Below are 10302 nucleotides of genomic sequence, written 5' to 3'. Positions count from 1 at the left end.
CAAGAGGCCTCTTCTCCGGCCACACCCAGCCGCCGGGCCGGCCCGCACCCCGCCATCGAGACTGCACGGGGATTATTTTTTTTTTTAACTCGGCCGCCGGGCCGGGGCGGGCTTCGCCCCCGGTACCTCCAGCCGCTACTATTTCCGCGGGCCGCGTTCCAAAACTATTAACCCCGGCCAAGAGGCCTCTTCTCCGGCCACACCCGGCCACAGGGCCGGCCCGCACCCCGCCATTGAGGCTGCATGGGGATTATTATTTTTTTTAACTCGGCCGCCGGGCCGGGGCGGGCTTCGCCCCCGGTACCTCCAGCCGCTACTATTTCCGCGGGCCGCGTTCCAACACTATTAACCCCGGGCAAGAGGCCTCTTCTCCGGCCACACCCGGCCGCCGGGCCGGCCCGCACCCCGCCATTGAGACTGAACGGGGATTATTATTTTTTTTAACTCGGCCGCCGGGCCGGGGCGGGCTTCGCCCCCGGTACCTCCAGCCGCTACTATTTCCGCGGGCCGCGTTCCAACACTATTCACCCCGGGCAAGAGGCCTCTTCTCCGGCCACACCCGGCCGCCGGGCCGGCCCGCACCCCGCCATTGAGACTACACGGGGATTATTATTTTTTTTAAGTCGGCCGCCGGGCCGGGGCGGGCTTCGCCCCCGGTACCTCCAGCCGCTACTATTTCCGCGGGCCGCGTTCCAAAACTATTAACCCCGGCCAAGAGGCCTCTTCTCCGGCCACACCCGGCCGCCGGGCCGGCCCGCACCCCGCCATTGAGACTGCACGGGGATTATTATTTTTTTAACTCGGCCGCCGGGCTGGGGCGGGCTTCGCCCCCGGTACCTCCAGCCGCTACGATTTCCGCGGGCCGCGTTCCAAAACTATTAACCCCGGCCAAGAGGCCTCTTCTCCGGCCACACCCGGCCGCCGGGCCGGCCCGCACCCCGCCATTGAGACTGCACGGGGATTTTTTTTTTTTTAACTCGGCCGCCGGGCCGGGGCCTGCTTCGCCCCCGGTACCTCCAGCCGCTACTATTTCCGCGGGCCGCGTTCCAACACTATTCACCCGGGGCAAGAGGCCTCTTCCCCGGCCACACCCGGCCGCCGGGCCGGCCCGCACCCCGCCATTGAGACTGAACGGGGATTATTATTTTTTTTAACTCGGCCGCCGGGCCGGGGCGGGCTTCGCCCCCGGTACCTCCAGCCGCTACTATTTCCACGGGCCGCGTTCCAACACTATTCACCCCGGGCAAGAGGCCTCTTCTCCGGCCACACCCGGCCGCCGGGCCGGCCCGCACCCCGCCATTGAGACTGCACGGGGATTATTATTTTTTTTAAGTCGGCCGCCGGGCCGGGGCGGGCTTCGCCCCCGGTACCTCCAGCCGCTACTATTTCCGCGGGCCGCGTTCCAAAACTATTAACCCCGGCCAAGAGGCCTCTTCTCCGGCCACACCCGGCCGCCGGGCCGGCCCGCACCCCGCCATTGAGACTGCACGGGGATTATTATTTTTTTTAACTCGGCCGCCGGGCCGGGGCGGGCTTCGCCCCCGGTACCTCCAGCCGCTACTATTTCCGCGGGCCGCGTTCCAAAACTATTAACCCCGGCCAAGAGGCCTCTTCTCCGGCCACACCCGGCCGCCGGGCCGGCCCGCACCCCGCCATTGAGACTGCACGGGGATTATTATTTTTTTTAACTCGGCCGCCGGGCCGGGGCGGGCTTCGCCCCCGGTACCTCCAGCCGCTACTATTTCCGCGGGCCGCGTTCCAACACTATTCACCCCGGCCAAGAGGCCTCTTCTCCGGCCACACCAGGCCACTGGGCCGGCCCGCACCCCGCCATTGAGACTGAACGGGGATTATTTTTTTTTTTAACTCGGCCGCCGGGCCGGGGTGGGGTTCTCCCCCGGTACCTCCAGCCGCTACTATTTCCGCGGGCCGCGTTCCAACACTATTCACCGCGGGCAAGAGGCCTCTTCCCCGGCCACACCCGGCCGCTGGGCCGGCCCGCACCCCGCCATTGAGACTGAACGGGGATTATTATTTTTTTTAACTCGGCCGCCGGGCCGGGGCAGGCTTCGCCCCCGGTACCTCCAGCCGCTACTATTTCCGCGGGCCGCGTTCCAAAACTATTAACCCCGGCCAAGAGGCCTCTTCTCCGGCCACACCCGGCCACCGGGCCGGCCCGCACCCCGCCATTGAGACTGCACGGGGATTATTATTTTTTTTAACTCGGCCGCCGGGCCGGGGCGGGCTTCGCCCCCGATACCTCCAGCCGCTACTATTTCCGCGGGCCGCGTTCCAAAACTATTAACCCCGGCCAAGAGGCCTCTTCTCCGGCCACACCCGGCCGCCGGGCCGGCCCGCACCCCGCCATTGAGACTGCACGGGGATTATTATTTTTTTTAACTCGGCCGCCGGGCCGGGGCGGGCTTCGCCCCCGGTACCTCCAGCCGCTACTATTTCCGCGGGCCGCGTTCCAAAACTATTAACCCCGGCCAAGAGGCCTCTTCTCCGGCCACACCCGGCCACCGGGCCGGCCCGCACCCCGCCATTGAGACTGCACGGGGATTATTTTTTTTTTTAACTCGGCCGCCGGGCCGGGGCGGGCTTCGCCCCCGGTACCTCCAGCCGCTACTATTTCCGCGGGCCGCGTTCCAAAACTATTAACCCCGGCCAAGAGGCCTCTTCTCCGGCCACACCCGGCCACCGGGCCGGCCCGCACCCCGCCATTGAGACTGCACGGGGATTTTTTTTTTTTAACTCGGCCGCCGGGCCGGGGCGGGCTTCGCCCCCGGTACCTCCAGCCGCTACTATTTCCGCGGGCCGCGTTCCAAAACTATTAAACCTGGCCAAGAGGCCTCTTCTCCGGCAACACCCGGCCACCGGGCCGGCCCGCACCCCGCCATTGAGACTGCACGGGGATTATTATTTTTTTCAACTCGGCCGCCGGGCCGGGGCGGGCTTCGCCCCCGGTACCTCCAGCCGCTACTATTTCCGCGGGCCGCGTTCCAAAACTATTAACCCCGGCCAAGAGGCCTCTTCTCCGGCCACACCCGGCCGCCGGGCCGGCCCGCACCCCGCCATTGAGACTGCACGGGGATTATTATTTTTTTTAACTCGGCCGCCGGGCCGGGACGGGCTTCGCCCCCGGTACCTCCAGCCGCTACTATTTCCGCGGGCCGCGTTCCAAAACTATTAACCCCGGCCAAGAGGCCTCTTCTCCGGCCACACCCGGCCGCCGGGCCGGCCCGCACCCCGCCATTGAGACTGAACGGGGATTATTATTTTTTTTAACTCGGCCGCCGGGCCGGGGCGGGCTTCGCCCCCGGTACCTCCAGCCGCTACTATTTCCGCGGGCCGCGTTCCAACACTATTCACCACGGGCAAGAGGCCTCTTCCCCGGCCACACCCGGCCGCCGGGCCGGCCCGCACCCCGCCATTGAGACTGAACGGGGATTATTGTTTTTTTTTTAACTCGGCCGCCGGGCCGGGCTTCGCCCCCGGTACCTCCAGCCGCTACTATTTCCGCGGGCCGCGTTCCAACACTATTAACCCCGGCCAAGAGGCCTCTTCTCCGGCCACACCCGGCCGCCGGGCCGGCCCGCACCCCGCCATTGAGACTGCACGGGGATTATTTTTTTTTTAACTCGGCCGCCGGGCCGGGGCGGGCTTCGCCCCCGGTACCTCCAGCCGCTACTATTTCCGCGGGCCGCGTTCCAAAACTATTAACCCCGGCCAAGAGGCCTCTTCTCCGGCAACACCCGGCCACCGGGCCGGCCCGCACCCCGCCATTGAGATTGCACGGGGATTATTATTTTTTTTAACTCGGCCGCCGGGCCGGGGCGGGCTTCGCCCCCGGTACCTCCAGCCGCTACTATTTCCGCGGGCCGCGTTCCAAAACTATTTACCCCGGCCAAGAGGCCTCTTCTCCGGCCACACCCGGCCGCCGGGCCGGCCCGCACCCCGCCCATGAGACTGCACGGGGATTATTATTTTTTTATCTCTCAACCTGTCCAAGAGGCCTGCTGCCAGCCGCACTCGGCGGCTGAGTGCAGCCTGCTGCCCGCCATTGAGACTGAACGGGGATTTTTTTTTTTTTTAACTCGGCCGCCGGGCCGGGGCGGGCTTCGCCCCCGGTACCTCCAACCGCTACTATTTCTGCGGGCCGCGTTCCAACACTATTCACCCCGGCCAAGAGGCCTCTTCCCCGGCCACACTCGGCCGCCGGGCCGGCCCGCACCCCGCCATTGAGACTGCACGGGGATTATTATTTTTTTTAACTCGGCCGCCGGGCCGGGGCGGGCTTCGCCCCCGGTACCTCCATCCGCTACTATTTCCGCGGCCCGCGTTCCAAAACTATTAACCCCGGCCAAGAGGCCTCTTCTCCGGCCACACCCGGCCACCGGGCCGGCCCGCACCCCGCCATTGAGACTGCACGGGGATTATTATTTTTTTTAACTCGGCCCCCGGTCCGGCCCGCACCCCGCCATTGAGACTGCACGGGGATTATTATTTTTTTTAACTCGGCCGCCGGGCCGGGGCGGGCTTCGCCCCCGGTACCTCCATCCGCTACTATTTCCGCGGCCCGCGTTCCAAAACTATTTACCCCGGCCAAGAGGCCTCTTCTCCGGCCACACCCGGCCGCCGGGCCGGCCCGCACCCCGCCCATGAGACTGCACGGGGATTATTATTTTTTTATCTCTCAACCTGTCCAAGAGGCCTGCTGCCCGCCGCACTCGGCGGCTGAGTGCAGCCTGCTGCCCGCCATTGAGACTGAACGGGGATTTTTTTTTTTTTTAACTCGGCCGCCGGGCCGGGGCGGGCTTCGCCCCCGGTACCTCCAACCGCTACTATTTCTGCGGGCCGCGTTCCAACACTATTCACCCCGGCCAAGAGGCCTCTTCCCCGGCCACACTCGGCCGCCGGGCCGGCCCGCACCCCGCCATTGAGACTGCACGGGGATTATAATTTTTTTTTCTCTCAACCTGTCCAAGAGGCCTGCTGCCCACCGCACTCGGTGGCCGAGTGCAGCCTGCTCCCCGCCATTGAGACTGAACGGGGATTATTATTTTTTTTAACTCGGCCGCCGGGCCGGGGCGGGCTTCGCCCCCGGTACCTCCAGCCGCTACTATTTCCGCGGGCCGCGTTCCAAAACTATTAACCCCGGCCAAGAGGCCTCTTCTCCGGCCACACCCGGCCACCGGGCCGGCCCGCACCCCGCCATTGAGACTGCACGGGGATTATTATTTTTTTTAACTCGGCCGCCGGGCCGGGGCGGGCTTCGCCCCCGGTACCTCCAGCCGCTACTATTTCCGCGGGCCGCGTTCCAAAACTATTAACCCCGGCCAAGAGGCCTCTTCTCCGGCCACACCCGGCCGCCGGGCCGGCCCGCACCCCGCCATTGAGACTGCACGGGGATTATTTTTTTTTTTAACTCGGCCGCCGGGCCGGGGCGGGCTTCGCCCCCGGTACCTCCAGCCGCTACTATTTCCGCGGGCCGCGTTCCAAAACTATTAACCCCGGCCAAGAGGCCTCTTCTCCGGCCACACCCGGCCACCGGGCCGGCCCGCACCCCGCCATTGAGACTGCACGGGGATTTTTTTTTTTTTAACTCGGCCGCCGGGCTGGGGCTGGCTTCGCCCCCGGTACCTCCAGCCGCTACTATTTCCGCGGGCCGCGTTCCAAAACTATTAAACCTGGCCAAGAGGCCTCTTCTCCGGCAACACCCGGCCACCGGGCCGGCCCGCACCCCGCCATTGAGACTGCACGGGGATTATTATTTTTTTTAACTCGGCCGCCGGGCCGGGGCGGGCTTCGCCCCCGGTACCTCCAGCCGCTACTATTTCCGCGGGCCGCGTTCCAAAACTATTAACCCCGGCCAAGAGGCCTCTTCTCCGGCCACACCCGGCTTGCCGGGCCGGCCCGCACCCCGCCATTGAGACTGCACGGGGATTATTATTTTTTTTAACTCGGCCGCCGGGCCGGGACGGGCTTCGCCCCCGGTACCTCCAGCCGCTACTATTTCCGCGGGCCGCGTTCCAAAACTATTAACCCCGGCAAAGAGGCCTCTTCTCCGGCCACACCCGGCCGCCGGGCCGGCCCGCACCCCGCCATTGAGACTGAACGGGGATTATTATTTTTTTTAACTCGGCCGCCGGGCCGGGGCGGGCTTCGCCCCCGGTACCTCCAGCCGCTACTATTTCCACGGGCCGCGTTCCAAAACTATTAACCCCGGCCAAGAGGCCTCTTCTCCGGCCACAACCGGCCGCCGGGCCGGCCCGCACCCCGCCATTGAGACTGCACGGGGATTATTATTTTTTTATCTCTCAACCTGTCCAAGAGGCCTGCTGCCCGCCGCACTCGGCGGCTGAGTGCAGCCTGCTGCCCGCCATTGAGACTGAACGGGGATTTTTTTTTTTTTAACTCGGCCGCCGGGCCGGGGCGGGCTTCGCCCCCGGTACCTCCAACCGCTGCTATTTCTGCGGGCCGCGTTCCAACACTATTCACCCCGGCCAAGAGGCCTCTTCCCCGGCCACACTCGGCCGCCGGGCCGGCCCGCACCCCGCCATTGAGACTGCACGGGGATTATAATTTTTTTTTCTCTCAACCTGTCCAAGAGGCCTGCTGCCCACCGCACTCGGTGGCCGAGTGCAGACTGCTCCCCGCCATTGAGACGGAACGGGGATTATTATTTTTTTTAACTCGGCCGCCGGGCCGGGGCGGGCTTCGCCCCCGGTACCTCCAGCCGCTACTATTTCCGCGGGCCGCGTTCCAAAACTATTAACCCCGGCCAAGAGGCCTCTTCTCCGGCCACACCCGGCCACCGGGCCGGCCCGCACCCCGCCATTGAGACTGCACGGGGATTATTATTTTTTTTAACTCGGCCGCCGGGCCGGGGCGGGCTTCGCCCCCGGTACCTCCATCCGCTACTATTTCCGCAGCCCGCGTTCCAAAACTATTTACCCCGGCCAAGAGGCCTCTTCTCCGGCCACACCCGGCCGCCGGGCCGGCCCGCACCCCGCCCATGAGACTGCACGGGGATTATTATTTTTTTATCTCTCAACCTGTCCAAGAGGCCTGCTGCCCGCCGCACTCGGCGGCTGAGTGCAGCCTGCTGCCCGCCATTGAGACTGAACGGGGATTTTTTTTTTTTTTAACTCGGCCGCCGGGCCGGGGCGGGCTTCGCCCCCGGTACCTCCAACCGCTACTATTTCTGCGGGCCGCGTTCCAACACTATTCACCCCGGCCAAGAGGCCTCTTCCCCGGCCACACTCGGCCGCCGGGCCGGCCCGCACCCCGCCATTGAGACTGCACGGGGATTATTATTTTTTTTAACTCGGCCGCCGGGCCGGGGCGGGCTTCGCCCCCGGTACCTCCATCCGCTACTATTTCCGCGGCCCGCGTTCCAAAACTATTAACCCCGGCCAAGAGGCCTCTTCTCCGGCCACACCCGGCCACCGGGCCGGCCCGCACCCCGCCATTGAGACTGCACGGGGATTATTATTTTTTTTAACTCGGCCACCGGGCCGGCCCGCACCCCGCCATTGAGACTGCACGGGGATTATTATTTTTTTTAACTCGGCCGCCGGGCCGGGGCGGGCTTCGCCCCCGGTACCTCCATCCGCTACTATTTCCGCGGCCCGCGTTCCAAAACTATTAACCCCGGCCAAGAGGCCTCTTCTCCGGCCACACCCGGCCACCGGGCCGGCCCGCACCCCGCCATTGAGACTGCACGGGGATTATTATTTTTTTTAACTCGGCCGCCGGGCCGGGGCGGGCTTCGCCCCCGGTACCTCCAGCCGCTACTATTTCCGCGGGCCGCGTTCCAAAACTATTTACCCCGGCCAAGAGGCCTCTTCTCCGGCCACACCCGGCCGCCGGGTCGGCCCGCACCCCGCCATTGAGACTGCACGGGGATTATTATTTTTTTATCTCTCAACCTGTCCAAGAGGCCTGCTGCCCGCCGCACTCGGCGGCTGAGTGCAGCCTGCTGCCCGCCATTGAGACTGAACGGGGATTTTTTTTTTTAACTCGGCCGCCGGGCCGGGGCGGGCTTCGCCCCCGGTACCTCCAACCGCTACTATTTCTGCGGGCCGCGTTCCAACACTATTCACCCCGGCCAAGAGGCCTCTTCCCCGGCCACACTCGGCCGCCGGGCCGGCCCGCACCCCGCCATTGAGACTGCACGGGGATTATAATTTTTTTTTCTCTCAACCTGTCCAAGAGGCCTGCTGCCCACCGCACTCGGTGGCCGAGTGCAGCCTGCTCCCCGCCATTGAGACTGAACGGGGATTATTATTTTTTTTAACTCGGCCGCCGGGCCGGGGCGGGCTTCGCCCCCGGTACCTCCAGCCGCTACTATTTCCGCGGGCCGCGTTCCAAAACTATTAACCCCGGCCAAGAGGCCTCTTCTCCGGCCACACCCGGCCACCGGGCCGGCCCGCACCCCGCCATTGAGACTGCACGGGGATTATTATTTTTTTTAACTCGGCCGCCGGGCCGGGGCGGGCTTCGCCCCCGGTACCTCCAGCCGCTACTATTTCCGCGGGCCGCGTTCCAAAACTATTAACCCCGGCCAAGAGGCCTCTTCTCCGGCCACACCCGGCCGCCGGGCCGGCCCGCACCCCGCCATTGAGACTGCACGGGGATTATTTTTTTTTTTAACTCGGCCGCCGGGCCGGGGCGGGCTTCGCCCCCGGTACCTCCAGCCGCTACTATTTCCGCGGGCCGCGTTCCAAAACTATTAACCCCGGCCAAGAGGCCTCTTCTCCGGCCACACCCGGCCACCGGGCCGGCCCGCACCCCGCCATTGAGACTGCACGGGGATTTTTTTTTTTTTAACTCGGCCGCCGGGCTGGGGCTGGCTTCGCCCCCGGTACCTCCAGCCGCTACTATTTCCGCGGGCCGCGTTCCAAAACTATTAAACCTGGCCAAGAGGCCTCTTCTCCGGCAACACCCGGCCACCGGGCCGGCCCGCACCCCGCCATTGAGACTGCACGGGGATTATTATTTTTTTTAACTCGGCCGCCGGGCCGGGGCGGGCTTCGCCCCCGGTACCTCCAGCCGCTACTATTTCCGCGGGCCGCGTTCCAAAACTATTAACCCCGGCCAAGAGGCCTCTTCTCCGGCCACACCCGGCTTGCCGGGCCGGCCCGCACCCCGCCATTGAGACTGCACGGGGATTATTATTTTTTTTAACTCGGCCGCCGGGCCGGGACGGGCTTCGCCCCCGGTACCTCCAGCCGCTACTATTTCCGCGGGCCGCGTTCCAAAACTATTAACCCCGGCAAAGAGGCCTCTTCTCCGGCCACACCCGGCCGCCGGGCCGGCCCGCACCCCGCCATTGAGACTGAACGGGGATTATTATTTTTTTTTAACTCGGCCGCCGGGCCGGGGCGGGCTTCGCCCCCGGTACCTCCAGCCGCTACTATTTCCACGGGCCGCGTTCCAAAACTATTAACCCCGGCCAAGAGGCCTCTTCTCCGGCCACAACCGGCCGCCGGGCCGGCCCGCACCCCGCCATTGAGACTGCACGGGGATTATTTTTTTTTTAACTCGGCCGCCGGGCCGGGGCGGGCTTCGCCCCCGGTACCTCCAGCCGCTACTATTTCCGCGGGCCGCGTTCCAAAACTATTAACCCCGGCCAAGAGGCCTCTTCTCCGGCCACACCCGGCCACCGGGCCGGCCCGCACCCCGCCATTGAGACTGCACGGGGATTTTTTTTTTTTTAACTCGGCCGCCGGGCCGGGGCGGGCTTCGCCCCCGGTACCTCCAGCCGCTACTATTTCCGCGGGCCGCGTTCCAAAACTATTAACCCCGGCCAAGAGGCCTCTTCTCCGGCCACACCCGGCCACCGGGCCGGCCCGCACCCCGCCATTGAGACTGCACGGGGATTATTATTTTTTTTAACTCAGCCGCCGGGCCGGGGCGGGCTTCGCCCCCGGTACCTCCAGCCGCTACTATTTCCGCGGGCCGCGTTCCAAAACTATTAACCCCGGCCAAGAGGCCTCTTCTCCGGCCACACCCGGCCGCCGGGCCGGCCCGCACCCCGCCATTGAGACTGCACGGGGATTATTTTTTTTTTTAACTCGGCCGCCGGGCCGGGGCGGGCTTCGCCCCCGGTACCTCCAGCCGCTACTATTTCCGCGGGCCGCGTTCCAAAACTATTAACCCCGGCCAAGAGGCCTCTTCTCCGGCCACACCCGGCCACCGGGCCGGCCCGCACCCCGCCATTGAGACTGCACGGGGATTTTTTTTTTTTTAACTCGGCCGCCGGGCTGGGGCGGGCTTCGCCCCCGGTACCTCCAG

This window comes from Hippocampus zosterae, chromosome 7 (genome assembly GCF_025434085.1).
Source record: "Hippocampus zosterae strain Florida chromosome 7, ASM2543408v3, whole genome shotgun sequence".
NCBI classification, from domain to species: Eukaryota; Metazoa; Chordata; class Actinopteri; order Syngnathiformes; family Syngnathidae; genus Hippocampus; species Hippocampus zosterae.
This window is presented reverse-complemented; position numbering follows the sequence as displayed.